This window comes from Silurus meridionalis, chromosome 27, assembly GCF_014805685.1.
Source record: "Silurus meridionalis isolate SWU-2019-XX chromosome 27, ASM1480568v1, whole genome shotgun sequence".
Classification (NCBI taxonomy): Eukaryota; Metazoa; Chordata; class Actinopteri; order Siluriformes; family Siluridae; genus Silurus; species Silurus meridionalis.
In genome coordinates this window covers 2,034,848-2,052,347 of record NC_060910.1, presented here as the reverse complement: position 1 = coordinate 2,052,347, position 17,500 = coordinate 2,034,848, and the positions used below count along the sequence as shown (strand labels likewise).

The window sequence follows — 17,500 nt, the reverse complement described above, 5'->3', positions numbered from 1 at the left end:
GCAAGCATTTGGCCATATAAGACAGACAGACAGACAGACAGACAGACAGACAGACAGACAGAAATAGATAGATAGATAGATAGATAGATAGATAGATAGATAGATAGATAGATAGATAGATAGATAGATAGATAGATAGATAGATAGAGAAAAGCTGTTAAGCAAATAATACTGTTATAATAGAAAACAAATTGTAAGTGTGGTGTTAAATAGATAACAGCAACAGATGGAGAGATAAATATGAGTTGGATTAAAGACAGACCTAGAGAGAGAGAGAGAGAGAGAGAGAGAGAGAGAATAAGAGAATGAAAGAAAGGCATCAAAGAAAGAGGGGATGTAATAAAGTAGGGATGAGAAAGAATCAGAGACAGTTTTAGCCGAAGTATTCAGTCAAATGTTTGGAGAAACGAAATGTCCGGATGCTGAAAGCGTGTAAATCTGTTCTTCACGCTAAAGCAGGATTTTTCAATAAAATTAAAGTGGAACATCTGGAGATTAATAGATTTGTTTGTTTGGTCAAACAAAAGGAACATGCGTGTCCCTCAAAACCATAAAACACTCTTTTCACAGCCACTGTGTGTATGTACAATGTAGCTAATCATATATATAAGTACACCTAGCTTATACGGTTATAACGCAAATCAATGAAAAATCCGACTAGCTAGCTATAAAATCGAACAATATGTTTGTTGACATTTGCTACGACGTAATTTGTTTCCACGAATCTTTTTTTGACGTCGTATATCACATTTTACACAAAAGAAAAAAATTCCCGACAGCTTTTCAGATTTGCGGTTTGGAAAATGAAATTTAAAAAAACGTCAGAAAACAAACAAAAAAAAGCGCCTCAGCAGATTCCGATTACCATAAACAGCAGCGGCTAACAATTCATCGGTATTGCAGAGGCGTTGCAGTAGATTTGTACACATAATGGAAATAGGGCTTTATATTCCACATATGTGTGTGTGTGTGTGTGTGTGTGTGTGTGTGTGTGTGTTTCTTCGCAGGTCAGGAGGCTGGTGTGAATTTATTCACGACTCTAATAGCGTCACTTCGCTGGGAATTATCTGTTAAAGTGTGCCTTTTAAATGCCACACTTCGCCTCATATTCATGCACTCATACATATTCACTAGCGCAGCAACTTAGCGCTTATGATGTCATCGCGGCTTTGTTCCCCCCCCCCAGGGTTTGACGTTAATCAGACGTGGTACTCGTCCAAACTAATTATTATTGCTCGCTGAAAATGCATATATTTCTTTTACTTACTAGTTCTAATACAGCTTTTGTGTAAAAATACATCCATGATGTGTATTTTAGAATTAGCATACTAGCTGGCTATTGCTAGCTGGCAAAAGCAGCAATTAATGTGTATTTTTTTTAGCCGAGCGTATTTCTTAGTGATGAGCTGAATGAATGAAAGTGTTTTAACCCAGAGGCTATGAGCAAAGGTGTCTGTGTAAGCGGCGTCTGAGGGGGAACCGAGCTCAGGTCCGGCAGTGACCTGACAACTGGAATTATCAACTTCCAGATTTACTGAAAAATAGGAAGCTGGAATACAGGAAGTCTAAAACACAGACGCGAGGCTGTCTGGCTCAACAGGCCTGTTCGGTTTACTGTAACTAATTTGCATGAAATTCAGTCAGAGACATGAAGTGTCATGATGAGGAAATTCTTTAAAGTAAAACATTAATTCACAGATACACCAAAATTATTGGAACACCTGAATGTGTTTTTTTCCCCATTCTGTTACCAAAGAATTATATAGAACTTCTTTGGAACATCTTTAGAACCATGGAGATATGGCCTCCACGCCTCCGCACCTCACCCACATAAGTCCCTTGACTTAACACCCTTATTGCTGATGAACACAAATGTCCACAAGCACACTCCAAAATCTAGTGGAGCATCTTCTCAGAAGAGTGGAGCTCATTGTAACAGCAAATGAGGGATAAATGTGGAATGGGATGAACAAAAAGATTCACACACCAATCGTATGCTTCCCCAAACGTTCTACATGATAGATAGATTGACAGACAGACATTATCTAATAAACTCACCTTAAGTGTGTGATTATTTTCCATGTCCCCACAATGCTTGGAAAACCAGAATCTGTGTTACCTTTGTTATCTTTATAGTCGAAAAATATATATATATTTTTATCTAAGTTTTTGCTGAGTGTGTTGAGGGTCAGCGTTTGCTGTGTGTGACGCTGCATGTGATTTATCCCCCCACCAATCCTGCAACACTCACATGATATACATTTTTCTCCTCAGGTCCCCACAATGAACGAACGTGTGTGAGCGAGTGGAGACACTGTGACGTCCTTCATCACTGTAAGAACAAATGAATTTCTTATACAAACTGTAGTGTGCTGGACTTTTTTACTATTGTCAGGTCCTGTGTTTATATTAAGATAGACATAATTCATGTGTGTGTGTGTGTGTGTGTGTGTGTGTGTGTGTGTGTGTGTGTGTGTGTGTGTGTGTGTGCGCGTGTGTGTGTCAAGGACGACCCGTCCATGCAGGTGTTTTTTAAATTCTAGCTCTTCGTCTCCCATCCCCCAGCTCCTCCTCCACATCCCTGCTCTGATCTGGCGTCTGTTTGGATTTGGATTGACAGAGTGTGTGTGTGTGTGTGTGTGTGTGTGTGTGTGTGTGTGTGTGTGTGTGTTATTTCTTCTAGGTCAAACAGCGGTAAAGTGATACTAGTAAAAGTGTGTGTGTGTGTGTGTGTGTGTGTGCTGTGATTTTTCCAAAGCCACTGGCTCTTTTTTTTTTTTTGGCGAATTGATAGTTTTAATAAGATGCCTGAAATCACACACACACACACACACACACACACACACATTTAGTTACAAATTTAGTATCTCATTAATAAACCTAGCTAGCAAGAAAATCCTTGCTAGGTGCATTGCTATATTGCTGATAGATGGATGGATGGATGGATGGATGGATGGATGGATGGATGGATGTCATTTACTGTTATAATAAGCTCCACTTCTCTGAGAAGATGTTCGTCTAGATTTTTGTAGAGACTCATTCAGGCACAATGGTGTTAGTAAAGTCAGGTGCTGATGTAGATGAGGTGAGAAGGTCTGGGGTTCAGTCAGCGTTCACATTCATTCCAAAGGTGTTTAAAAAGGTTGGAGCTCTACAGCAGGAGATCTTTCACTCCGTCCCGTGTAAAGCAGATCTTCATGGAGCTGGCTTTGCACATAGGTCATTGTCATGCTGGAACAGGTTTGGATCTCCAATAAAGGAAAAAATTAAACAGTTTGAAAACGAAACACATATGGCTGGGAAAGTCAGGTGTCCCAATCATTTTGGTCATATCATGTAGAAACACTGGACAGATGGGTTGCATTGAAAAACTGAATCGCTTCAGTGGTGTTGAATAGAGATGATGATGATGATGGTGATGATGGTGATGATGATGATGGTGATGGTGACGATGATGATGACGAAGCTGTGCATCACTGCTAAGCAGTAATTAGCATTAATACAATAGTAACCAGACGCTAATCACGCTCAAGCTACTCATGAACTCCGCTCTCCAGGCAGCCGTATTGTATTGTCATTAAGTCGGGGGTCTTAAAAGTGTGTGCATGTGTGTGTGTGTGCGTGTGTGTGTGTGTGTGTGTGTGTGTGCGTGTGTGTGTGTGTGTGTGTGTGTGTGGTAATGTACCTGACACGCGCTGAATCATCAGCCAAAAGACAGAATGAGAGCAAGAGCGAGGAACTCTGGATTTCTACTGATGCATAGATATGAGCACCTGTGTGTGTGTGTGTGTGTGTGTGTGTGTGTGTGTGTGTGTGTGTGAGAGAGAGAGAGAGAGAGAGAGTGCATTGAATTGAAACAGAGAGAAATGAGACACTTGTAGTGCTCGTCTCTCGAAGTAGAACATTAACCTGATTGAAGGAGCCCCCTCCCCCCCACTCAACCACTTTGACCTTCTGGTGTGTGTTTGTGTGTGTGTGTGTGGGTGTGGGTGGGTGTGTGTGCAGAATCTGCAAACTGTCAGAAAAAGAAAAAAAAGTCTTTACCACTCAAATCAAAGCAACATCACAACACTGACAGGAACACGCTGAACGAGAGAAGAGATCTATCTATCTATTTACATCTGTCTTTTTCTATCTATCTATCTGTCTGTCTGTCTGTCTGTCTGTCTGTCTGTCTGTCTGTCTGTCTATCGATCTATCTATCTATCTATCTATCTATCTATCTATCTATCTATCTATCTAACTATCAATCATTCTATCTGTCTGTCTGTCTGTCTGTCTGTCTGTCTATCTATCTATCTATCTATCTATCTATCTATCTATCTATCTATCTATCTATCTATCTATCTATCAGGTCTAAGTGTTTCAGACGTAACGTTTCTTCGCTGTTATCGTGAATCTGCTGGAACGTTATTACAGCGTTCTTCACACAACGTTTTCCATCGCATGATTTTCCGTTCTGAGACAAAAAACATTCTGTCGCTACGCTAACGTAGCGCTTAGGAAATTACGCTGATAAGGAGAAGTGTCTATCACTTACACATTGGTGTGATTTTCACTAGTCCGGAACTCACGCTAATTCCACTTAACACGTAGTGACACCGAGGAGACGCGTTATCAGGCAGAATCTAGGCAAGTTCTTTCTTTTTTTTGACGTAAAAGTAAGCGAATGTTCTGTAGACAGTCTCTCCACACTCCATCTGATCTGAAAGGTCGAGCTAGCTTGGAATTTAATCCGCATCGTTCCGGATTGTTGTAGTGTTCTAAAAACACTTAATTCTGGTGGTGAGAGCGCGACTGCCTGAGGCGGAGCGAGACGAGGTGAAAAGGGACCGAAAAAATGAAAGGAAAAAGCGAGTGTTGTTTTTTTTTGGCGGTGACAGAGACAGGAACAGATGGATAGAGTCTGTGGGAAAAGAGAAGAGGAGAGGAGGAGGAGGAGAGTGAGGAAGATTACAGACGCTGGAAGAAACGCTGGAGGAGAACGAACGATTTTTTTTGTCAGGATTCGTTTTACTCAGCAGACGAGGAGAAGAACGAGACAGCAGGCGACTCGCTTTCCGATCTTAAGTTTTCCCCGAAAAAGTTAAGCGCAAAATTACAGCATAGCAGATTAACTAGTAATGCTATTTAGCGAACGTTAGTGTAAAGGAAAATCAGCTGTTGCTATGGTGATCGAATTTACAATCCTGAGGGTATTGGTATATAAAATATTGTTTATTTTCTTTAACTGTACTAAAACAAAAAACAAAAATCTAGCTAGTCATTAAGTTTAATGAAAATACAACAAATTGAGTACATAAGCTAAACATAAGAGCCTAGCTATTTAATGCTAACTGTCATATATCCAGCTAGCGATGCAACACACTAATTTATCTAAATATAGAACAACCTAGCTAGCTAATGCTAGCTGTTAGCCAATAAAAGGACTATTAGGACAACAAAAGGATATTAGCTTTATGCAAAAACAGTAGTTAGCAATGCTAATGGTCATGAAGCTAGCTAGTTAATTCAAGGTTAGTTTTTATTCCTCTGTGAAAGAATTTTGGGGGAGTGAGAGAAAAAAAGAAGAGAAGAAGAGATAATAGAGGGGAGGGAGTGAAATCAGCGTTAAGCAACAATGTGTGTGTGTGTGTGTGTGTGTGTGTGTGTGTGTGTGTGTGTGTGTGTGTGTGTTTGTTAAAACAAGCATTGGATTGTGTGCCTCAGATTATCTCCAACAACGATGTGAGGAAAACAAGACGAGTCAGTACCACCTCCTCACTACACACACACACACACACACACACACACACACACACACACACAAGAATAAAGGATGCCGGTTTTCTTCCAGCTCTGAAAAACAACCGCTGGCAATTTCTCATCTTTCTGTTGTTTACTTTTATTTCTTCCTCATTTCATTTTCACTCTCAATCAAATCTGTATCTCACTTTCACTACCTCACTCTATCTCACTTTTACTGTATCTCACTCTCTATCTTACTTTCTCTCTCATTCTTACTCTCTGTTTCAGTCTCTTACTCTCATTTTCATACTCTCTTATTTTTACTCTCCATCTGACTTCCTATCTCACTCTCACTCTCCATCTCACTCCCACTCTATCTCACTCTCTATCTTACTCACTACCTCACTTCGCTCTGTCTCACTGCCTATCTCACTCTCTATCTCACTCCCACTTTATCTCACTCTCTATCTCACTTTTACTCTCTATTTCAGTGTTCCTTTCAGATACACTATTTGCGCATCTGACTTTCTTTCTATCTCACTGTCTTTCAGATGCACTCTCTTCCTGTCTCACTCTCTTCCTGTCTCACTCTCTTCCTGTCTCACTCTATGTTTTTATTTATATGGTAGTAAAACAAACACTGACATCAGCCTTCTGTCCATCGTCATGTTTCTCTTTATAACATACAAACTATACATTACACTGTGTAGACGCTTATACAGCATAATACTTATAGCCATTTCACACACACACACACACACACACACACACACACACACACACACACACACACACACACACACACACACTTCTGATGGATGTTATTTAAACCCGATCTGCCCTTTTATTGCCATCCGATCCTCCCTCTGCATCACACTCCATATCCGCTATTGATCTCTTACCTTCTGGTAAATGTCTCTCTCTCTCTCCGGCTCTCTCCATCTCTCTCTCTCTCCATCTCTCTCCATCTCTCTCTCTTTCTGTTTCTCCTTCCCCCTATGATGACGATAATGACGATGATGAAGGCTCGGCTAGACAGGAAATTGATTTAGCTTTAACGCAGTGTGTGTGTGTGTGTGTGCGTAACAGAATCCACTCGTCTGATGTCAAAGAACAGGTACAAGCCGAGGGCCATAAGTTTTCTCTCACGTCTTTAGTATATGGGCGTTTTCTGTAATTGCTATATAACTCTCAGACGAACGCAATTAGATTATATGCTAACAGCACCATTTCCTTCCACCTCAGGAAGCTCAAACAAGCCGAAACCAGGAAATACAAAACGTACGTGAGAGGAACACAGACGCCACATGACCCTAATAACCCGATTATAACGAAGTACATTACATCAGCTTTACACATCGCTGCGTATCAGCAGCTAATCGTCTGTCGGTTTGCTTAAAAACGGCTGAACACCTCGTCAGCTTAGCGTAGCTGATGAATCATCCGTGTTACTTTGCAGTACTTTTCTAGTCTGGATATTCAATTACGATCCTGTTATAGATGATCACGTATTACGGATGGTAAGATTCACATCCGTGCTTTCAGCATAAACTTTAACGATGTGATGCATCGATTTTTTTAAAGTGTTTTAATTATTATTAGATGTGCTATACTTTTATTATTTGTCACATAGAATAGAGATTAACATGGCAGAGGTAGAGCTGCATCTTCCGGGAGACAGAACAGGAAAAGAACGCCTGGTATTATTTCATCTTTTTTCTTTTGTTTGTTTTTTTACACTACAAATGCGGGTTTGTGAAAGAGACATCCGTTAAAAGTCATAAGGCACTAAAGTGTGTAAATTGATGACTTGATGTCTGTCTGAATCAAAGAAACAAAAATAAACTTTGAACTTTTAAAAAAATATTGTTCCATATTGAATCGTATTGGAATCATATTACATCTCATTGTGTTGAATCGAATGGAAATCGGATCGCATCGCAATAGAGGGAATTGTATCGCATCGCATCGCATCAGTAGCCGCTTCATATGTATTTTTAATGTATCGTATCGTCGGCTCTGCATCGAGATGCGAATCGGCCTCAGTTATGGAGATGCACTTTCCTGTGCATGACCACCTTTTGTTTAAATTAGGCAAATTAGCTGCTAACTCCTTAGCTAAATGCTAGTAGACATAGATAAGATGTTTCTTTGTGGTTCTCAGCTTTTTGACATTTGGCATAATTATATTAAGCTACAATAAATGGACAAAAGTTTGTGAAGAAACACCTGGTCCAGGTGTTTTGTTCTGAGCAACGCATTCCACATTTAGTCCCCATTCACTGTTATAATGAGCTCCACTCCTCTGGGAAGATGTTTTAATAGATGTTGTGGAGATTTTGTGCAGATTCGTTCAGCTACAAGGGTGTTAGTAAAGTCAGATACTGATTGAGGTGAGGAGGTGAGGAGGTCTCGGGTGCAGTCAGTGTTCACATTCATTGTTCAATAGCTCTATAGCAGGAGATCTTCCACTTCAGCCTATGTCATGGAGTTGACTTTGTGCACAGGGGCATTGTCATGCTGGAACAGGTTTCCAATACAGTTGTGTGCCTCCAGGTTTGTTGTAAAATTTTAGGGCTGGACCACAATGGGCAGTACTTTTAGTGATCTAGTGTATATCTAAATATATATAAATATATTAACCCAAAGTTAAAAATCGTATATTTGATTGTCTTTGTGAAAAAAGAAATGTAATGTTTTTCTCTTACAAAAGATTTAAATATGATTAGAAAATAAAACTAGTTTTTACTACCAGTTTCACTTCCTGGAGAACCGTTTTTGGAGCGTACCATCTGATGATTTATACAGTCGCATATGCGAAAAGCCTAAAGTTTCCTTTAGTCATTTATTAGTAGGTGAGGATTATTGGTACATAACAAATTTCCTAATTCATGCTATATCTGGAAATGTGGGTGTGGCTGAGTCCATATATTAAAAAGTAGGAGTGGCTAAGTCCATATAAGGAAATATGGGTGTGGTTGAGTCCATATATTGAAATATAGGGGTGTCTAAAACCATATAAATGTAGAGGTGTGACGATCGAAGGTTCTGTAAGCTAATCTGAAGTATATTTAAACTAATGAATTGTTGAAAACTGTAAAAACAGTTTGGTGGGCGGGGTTATCGGGAAAAGAATCTGATTGGTTGAAACATTAATATTATTTGAATGTTAGTGGGTGGAGTTTGCGGCGTTGAGAAAAGGAAGAGCAGCAATCAGATGGAAACGATAAAGAAGATGAATTCGTTCCTTGTAATTATTTCAAGAATTGATCGGCCACCTGAGAAGTAAATGATTAAGGTTTTCCTGTGTGTGTGTGTGTGTGTGTGTGTGTGTGTGTGTGTGTGTGTGTGTGTGTGTGTGTGTGGTGTAATCTGTTGTATTGCTCTTGACTTACACTGTGTCTAGATCTTCGTAGAGATTTGGTATTTCATCACATGTTGTGCACCGGGAGGATAAAAATTGATTTGACAACCCCTACACACAGAGACACACACACACACACACACACACACACACACATGCATCAGAAGAATAAAGAAAATGCTCATGTTGCTGTCATATTATTCTCTTTTCCTGCATCGATCAGTACTCTCTGTGTGTGTGTGTGTGTGTGTGTGTGTGTGTGTGTGTGTGTGTGTGCGTGTGTATGTGTGAAGGTGTGTTTCCCGTAATGTACAGCAGCAGCAGCAGGCGTGCTCTGCACCAGCTCAGCGTGACGCCCCATTAGCGCTCGGTCCACAGGATCGACAGAACAGCAGACGGGTGCAGAGAGGCATCTACCTGCTCTTGCACTCCTCCCCTCTCCTCCTCATCCCTCGCTCCACTTGCCCCGAAAACGAAGAAAACAGGAGTGACCTTTTCCACCCTGTCACACCAACAAGACTTTGTGTTCGGCATTCAGGCACAGCGGGAGAGAGAAAGAAAAAAAGAAAGGGAGAAAGAAAAAGAAAAAAAGTGAGAGAAAGTGATAGATGAAGAGAGAGAGAGAGAGAGAGAGAGAGAGAGAGAGAGAGAGAGAGAGAGAAGAGAGAGAGAGAGAGAGAGAGAGAGAAGTGATTAAAGTTCTCAAAGGCTTGTAGGAAGGAGTTTTTCGAACAAAAATATGCTGCAGAGAAGCAAAACAAAGGTGTTTGTGTGTGTGTGTGTGTGTGTGTGTGTGTGTGTGTGTTGGCGTGTACCGGCTTATCTCCTCATACCTCATGCTACATGGACAGTGCACACGCCCGTACACACACAAGTGGTGTGTTCATTAAAGCCTCATTAAAACAGCTGACAGTACAAGGTCACAGAGAGGGGGAGAGATGGCATGATAAAGCAAAAGAGATAGAGAGATGGAGATGGACAGATTGAAAGAAAGAGAGAGAGAGAGAGATCATTAGACATCGCAATCAATCTTTCATTATCACAACGTGGATGACGGTATGGATGCGTGTGAATGTCGAAGTGATGTTTGTGCATTTCAGCGTGGATGACAGTGTGTGTGTGTGTGTGTGTGTGTGTGTGTGTGTGTGTGTGTGTGTGTTCTCCGCAGCTGATCAAACTCTTGATGATCTGGCTTTCATCCCGTATCATTGGCTAATCAAACAGAACGTGACTTGCCAACACACACACGCTTAACAGGCCTGCACGAGCTGTCACACTCCTACTCGTTCACACTCCCACTCTTGCAGCATCGCATTTTTAAAACGTGCACACACGCACGCGCACACACACACACACACACACACACACACACACACACACACACACACCCATGCCAGCTGCATGGTCTGTCACTACCAGTGCAGGCCAAACATTTTTCTTCCTCTCATAATAATGACAGGCTTGGAGGTCAGAGAAGTGGGCGTGGCTTGAGATCACATGGGAGGAGCTTTGTGCATAAGGCAAGAATATTAATATAAAGATTATAGAATATAAATACTATATTTTCATATATATATATATATATATATATATATATATATATATATATATATATATATATATATATATATAGCTAATCACCACGTGCCGCCAACTGACTCCCAAACCGGGGCCAAGACATGAAGGACTGTAGACAGTGTGATGGATCCTCTCACACTTTGTTTTGTTCTATGGCTAAATAGGGAAGTAAAAGAAAAAAATATAAAAATGTCAGCTTTGGTTTGGGAGGCGTGGCTGAGGAGGCGTGGCTGAGGATGCATGGCTGAAATCGTATATATATATATATATATATATATATATATATATATATATATATATATATATATATATATATATATATATATATATATATATATATACGATTTCAGGTGTGTCTGGGTCCATATATGGAAATGTGGGGGTGTCTGGGTTCATAAATGGAAATGTGGGAGTGCCTGATTTATATATGGAAATGTGGCCAGAGAAACCCCTGAACATGTATTAAGGCGTGTCTTTGAGTTCTTACACAGGTGCAAAGACACGCCCACCAATTCGCATCATGCAGGTGGACCGTCTTATCGATCTCTCTCTTCCCGTTCTTTGTTTTTTGAGATTTATTGCTTCGGAGATAAGCAGAGTAACACATGTGTGTGTGTGTGTGTGTGTGTGTGTGTGTGTGTGTGTGTGTGTGTATTCTTTGTTGTGTCTTTGTGTAATGCCTGCAGATATAAATAGTCAGACTGAATGCAAATAAGCAGCTTGGAGAACACTCTGTTCCAGCGGTGCGTGTCTCTTCAGGAGATGATCGGATGCTAATTTTGAAATGTGATCAACGACCTGACGTGCATGATGATTTATGAAAACAGACCGGGTTTTTATTTAGCCTTTTATTTGACTTAATTATGATCCAATTCAGAGAAGAGTGTAATGTATGACACTTCATTTACTATAACTGAGAGGCACAGAGACCACGCCTCCTCAGCCACACCTCCTCAGCCACGCCTCCTCAGCCACACCTCCTCAGCCACGCCTCCTCAGCCATACATCCTCAGCCACGCCTCCCAAACCAAAGCTGACATTTTTATATTTTTTTCTTTTACTTCCCTATTTAGCCATAGAACAAAACAAAGTGTGAGAGGATCCATCACACTGTCTACAGTCCTTCATGTCTTGGCCCCGGTTTGGGAGTCAGTTGGCGGCACGTGGTGATTAGCTACCTGCTTTAGTAAGACGAGTGTGGACGTTGGGACTAGAGTCTTCAGATTGTCGTTTATTAGGTACAGAAGATCGATCTAGCCCTGTATCATCACACTTGGCTGAGAAAAAATAGAGGGGAATGAGGGAAATGTGAGACGTTGTTTTGCTGAGTGAGAATGTCCTTGATTTAAGACAACCAACACACACACACACACACACACACACACATACACACTCATTTTCTCCTTCTTAAAAGCAACCTAAACAGGCTGAAACAGAGCTGACGCAGTGAAAACATGCCCAGAGAAGAGTCACAAAACCTGAACAAGACAATTCAGCCTGACAAAAAAAAGAACAGAAATATTTTCTCAATCCATCATCGTTTTCTCTGTGATTTATTACAGTTACTCCGTTTCATCTACCTTCATACACCCAGATGTGACCTACTGACCAGATGTTATGTGAAAAGTTAATAGAGAGGGTTATAAGTTGGTGAATATATTCCATAAATCTGAGAAGTTCATATACGGAGATATGGGGGTTTCTGAGACCATATATGGAAGTTGTAGTTGTAAGAGTTGAGTTATGATCATGTTGTGATTTGAGTTGAGTTTTGAAGATGACGTGAGTTGTGATGATGTTAGCTGAGTTGTGTAATGATGTAAAGTGAGTTGTGTAATGATGTAGAGTGAGTTGTGTAATGACGTAAGGTGAGTTGTGTAATGATGTGAGTTGTGATGATGATGTGAGTTGAGTTGTGTAATGATGTAAGGTGAGTTGTGATGATGTGAGTTGTGTAATGATGTAAGGAGAGTTGTGATGATGTGAGTTGTGTAAAGATGTAAGGTGAGTTGTGCTGAACATGTGAGTTGTGATGATGATGTGAGTTGTGTATTGATGTAAGGTGAGTGTGATGATGTGAGTTGTGATGATGAGTGAGTTGTGTAATGATGTGAGTTGTGTAATGAGGTAAGGTGAGTTGTGATGATGTGAGTTGTGTAATGAGGTAAGGTGAGTTGTGTGATGATGAGTTGTGTAATGAGGTAAGGTGAGTTGTGTGATGATGTGAGTTGTGTAATGAGGTAAGGTGAGTTGTGATGATGTGAGTTGTGTAATGAGGTAAGGTGAGTTGTGTGATGATGTGAGTTGTGTAATGAGGTAAGGTGAGTTGTGATGATGTGAGTTGTGTAATGATGTAAGGTGAGTTGTGTGATGATGTGAGTTGTGTAATGAGGTAAGGTGAGTTGTGATGATGTGAGTTGTGTAATGAGGTAAGGTGAGTTGTGTGATGATGTGAGTTGTGTAATGAGGTAAGGTGAGTTGTGATGATGTGAGTTGTGTAATGATGTAAGGTGAGTTGTGTGATGATGTGAGTTGTGTAATGAGGTAAGGTGAGTTGTGATGATGTGAGTTGTGTAATGAGGTAAGGTGAGTTGTGATGATGTGAGTTGTGTAATGATGTAAGGTGAGTTGTGATGATGTGAGTTGTGTAATGATGTGAGTAGTGATGATGCTGTGAGTTGTGATGATGTGAGTTATGTAATGATGTAAGGTGAGTAGTGATGATGATGTGAGTTGAGTTGTGTAATGATGTGAGTTGTGATGATGATGTGAGTTGTGATGATGATGTGAGTTGTGATGATGTGAGTTGTTTAATGATGTAAGGTGAGTAGTGATGATGATGTGAGTTGTGTTCATGATGTGAGTTGAGTTGTGTAATGATGTGAGCTGAGTTGTGTAATGATGTGAGTTGTGATGATGTGAGTTGAGTTGTGTAATGATGTGAGTTGTGATGATGATGATGTGAGTTATGTAATGATGTAAGGTGAGTAGTGATGATGATGTGAGTTGAGTTGTGTAATGATGAGTTGTGTAATGATGTGAGTTGAGTTGTGTAATGATGTGAGTTGTGAGCTGTGATGATGTGAGTTGTGAACTGTGATGATGTGAGTTGGTCAGTTTATGATAAATGCTTGAGAGTTCGGAGTAAAGACGGGTTTCTGGTTGTTACGGTGGGTGAAACCTGGTGGGCAGAACGTGTATTTACAGCAGAATGGACATTAATATGGAGACAGTGGTGTATTGTGTGAATACTGTGGAAAGAGAAGCGAGTTCTCGGTACTGCACTGATGCTGCTGCACCCTGGAGTAGCTCACTAACTATCCTCTGAGTGATGGCGTTCGGATGTTGACTCGCTCTCCATCTGTCTCCCGCTGGCCGCTGGGCTTTGTGTACTTCAGATCGGGAAGGGGAGATTGAGGGAGGGGGGGAGATTGAGGGAGGGAGGAGGAAAACGTCAGACTGTTTTCTGTTCGAAAAGGTTTTTTTTTTTTACATCCGTCCTTCATTTAAACGAATCTTCTTCCTGCTTCTTTCTGCTTTACAACAACCCATTTATTTAAGAGCTCCTGTGAGCCCTAGAGGGGTCAGAGGTTAGCGGTCGGGGGTTACCGTGTTTCATTTGTCTAAGAGGAGGAGTAAAAGATCGATGACACTCGGGACATTTGAGATCGGTCATCGCTCGACCTCGTCTTCTTTTTTTTTCCCGGCATCTACACAGACCGGAACAAACACGGACGCTTGTTTTCCTCCGAGGAAAGACCTGGGTCAAAACATTCTCTCAGTGATATACACACGCAAAGCACACACACTCTCTTCCTCACCATCCGTCCCTGAACGCCAGGCCGTACTCGCCAGCTGCCTCTGTCTGGAGTGCAACGTGATCCCCCGGCTCGCCTCGTCTCTAATTTGTAAGCAGTAATTAGCGCTTGAGTGAAAGTCCTCGTCCCAAAAGCGGCCAACGAAAAGGTCATCCGGCACCGAGCCTTTCCCCCTTGACGTCTTCCTCCGTTTGTGTGTGTGTGTGTGTGTGTGAGGGTTTTTTTGCTGGAGATTTTGGACGAGGCCTTTTCAATCTCCTGTTCAGTTTGCACAGCTTTGCTCTCCACTCCGTTTTTTCCAGGCGTGATTGGAAAAAAAAAAAAAAGAGCCGAAATGCATTTCAAATCAAGTACGCTGCAAAATGCATTCGCTAAAAAATAGATTCGAGGATATATTGTGTGTGTGTACCAAAGCCATTTTAGAATTTGCATTTCAGACGTGATCCGCGTGGTTAAAAAGCCGAAATGCAGAACTGCACGTTAGCGAGCGGACGTTTAGGATGTGCTCGCGACTATTGAGAAGTGACGGAGTGACGGAACGATCTGTCAGTGTGTAATGGACATTCATTTCAGTCAAACTGTATCTCTTCCTACATGCTTCAGATAACGTCTTTCAGAGCCGTGATTAGAGGAACCGAGCGTTGAAGGTGTTCCCTATTATGTTATCCTACCTTTACTTTCTTCCTCTTCTTCTTCTTCTTCATCTTCTACAGTATATACTCCTATTATTTTCTATTTCTACAAAACATTTGTGAACACCCGATCAGAAGGTTGCTATGTGTATCTTTTTTGAATGTTCCATTTCACATTGAGGCTTCATTCACTGTTATAATGAGCTCCATTCTTCTGGGAAGATGTTCCACTAGATTTTTGTGGAGATTTTGTGGAGATTCATTCGGCCACAAGGGTGTTAGTAAAGTCAGGTACTGATGTAGGTGAGGAGGACTGGGGTGCAGTCAGTGTTCGTATTCATTGTTCTATAGGGTTGGAGCTCTATAGAAGAGATCTTCCACATCCTCCAACCCATATAAAGCCTATCTTCATGGAGCTGGCTTTGTGCACAGGGGTATCGACTTTTCATATATTCTCAATACTAGATTGTGATTGGCTGGAAGAACATCCAGTTCCAGTTCTATCCAGAGTAAGACAGCTATTGTACACATTTCCTAATGACCTTCTTGAGCTCCAGAGATACAGAAGTACACACATCTTCACTCAGTAGAAGTGCAGATACCGGTGTTATAAAAGACTAAGATTCAGATTACAATTTTACACTCAAGGTAAAGTAAAGACGTTTGGGCTGCAGAAGACAATAACAGCTTTAACTCCTCGATTCTGGGCAGTGACCACGGTGATAATCCACGGCTAGGTGTGAGGACTTACACCATTTTCATGCTCTCCGCGTCACCTCGGGACATTATTTTTGTTCACTTTTATATTATGCACCATGTATGTACTGGAGGTCAAGGCATCGATAAAAACCCATACCGATAGTTTTTCCGGATTACGGTGCGATGTCATTACGAGAGCGGCCTCTAGAGGCGAATCACTGACGCCACTGCACTGTGCTGTTTGTTTTTAGACTGCGTGCTGCAGTGAGAGCGCTTTATAAATTTTTTTATTTTAATTATAAATAATATAATTTAGTAATTATAGAATTATATTTATCAATAAATATGTTCATATTTATTTCCTTTGGCACATTTTTATGATTCAGTACATTTTTTTTGCAATAAAGTTTTGCTATTAAGTTTTACTATATTACATGCCCATACCCAGCTATCAGTCAAACTTTGTGTATGTGTGTGTGTGTGTGTGTGTGTGTGTGTGTGTGTGTGTGTGTGTGTGTGTGTGTGTATACAGTACAGACCAAAAGTTTGGACACACCTTCTCATTCAAAGAGTTTTCTTTATTTTCATGACTATGAAAATTGTAGAGTCACACTGAAGGCATCAAGGGCTATTTGACCAAGAAGGAGAGTGATGGGGTGCTGCACCAGATGACCTGGCCTCCACAGTCACCGGACCTGAACCCAATCGAGATGGTTTAGGGGTGAGCTGGACCGCAGAGTGAAGGCAAAAGGGCCAACAAGTGCCAAGCATCTCTCGGGGAACTCCTTCAAGACTGTTGGAAGACCATTTCAGGTGACTACCTCTTGAAGCTCATCAAGAGAATGCCAAGAGTGTGCAAAGCAGTAATCAAAGCAAAAGGTGGCTACTTTGAAGAACCTAGAATATGACATTTTTCAGTTGTTTCACACTTTTTTGTTATGTATATAATTCCATATATAATTCCACATGTGTTAATTCATAGTTTTAATGCCTTCAGTGTGAATCTACAATTTTCATAGTCATGAAAATAAAGAAAACTCTTTGAATGAGAAGGTGTGTCCAAACTTTTGGTCTGTACTATATATATATATATATATATATATATATATATATATATATATATATATATATATATATAGTACACACAGTCCGTGTTTTTTATATGCTCAGTAGCAAAGCAAATATTAAAAGCAACACTTGAAGTTGAAGTAAATTCCAGCGTGCACAAACCTGCCTATTAGCAGCGAGCGATTTGCCGGAAAATTACGGTGATCTGTTTTTCCTTTCACCTCATTTGCTTGTAATATATATATATATATATATATATCCCCACACAAACAGAAATCAATGCGAGCTGCAAGTCCGCTGTTACTGAGTTCTGCATCTCAATTGCGGTAAATGGCAGAAGGAGCGTTTATCACACAGCCAGACCTTTTTCATGAAGAAAAAAAAATCACACGGATAAGACTGCTTCAGGGCCAGCGGAAAGAGTGTGTGTGTGTGTGTGTGTGTGTGTGTGTTTTTATCTCTTTGTGAAATGTAGTGTGACATTTAAGGCATGTTTAAAAGTCAATGGGTTTACTCTGTGTGCTTTACACTTGAGCAAATGTTATCGCTCCCTTTAATTGTTTCGTCTTTTTAACAGAAACAAACAGGTGAGACGTTACGATTAACGCTAAGTC

General features: G+C 40.7%; 1 protein-coding gene across 1 annotated transcript in view; it reads left to right on the top strand.

The window, feature by feature from the left end:
- Nucleotides 1-17,500, top strand: part of sema4c (sema domain, immunoglobulin domain (Ig), transmembrane domain (TM) and short cytoplasmic domain, (semaphorin) 4C) — a 62,067-nt gene that overhangs the window by 17,650 nt on the left and 26,917 nt on the right. The window contains 1 exon segment of the mRNA XM_046841112.1: nt 2,275-2,334. The gene's annotated coding sequence lies outside the window, so the exon portion shown is untranslated.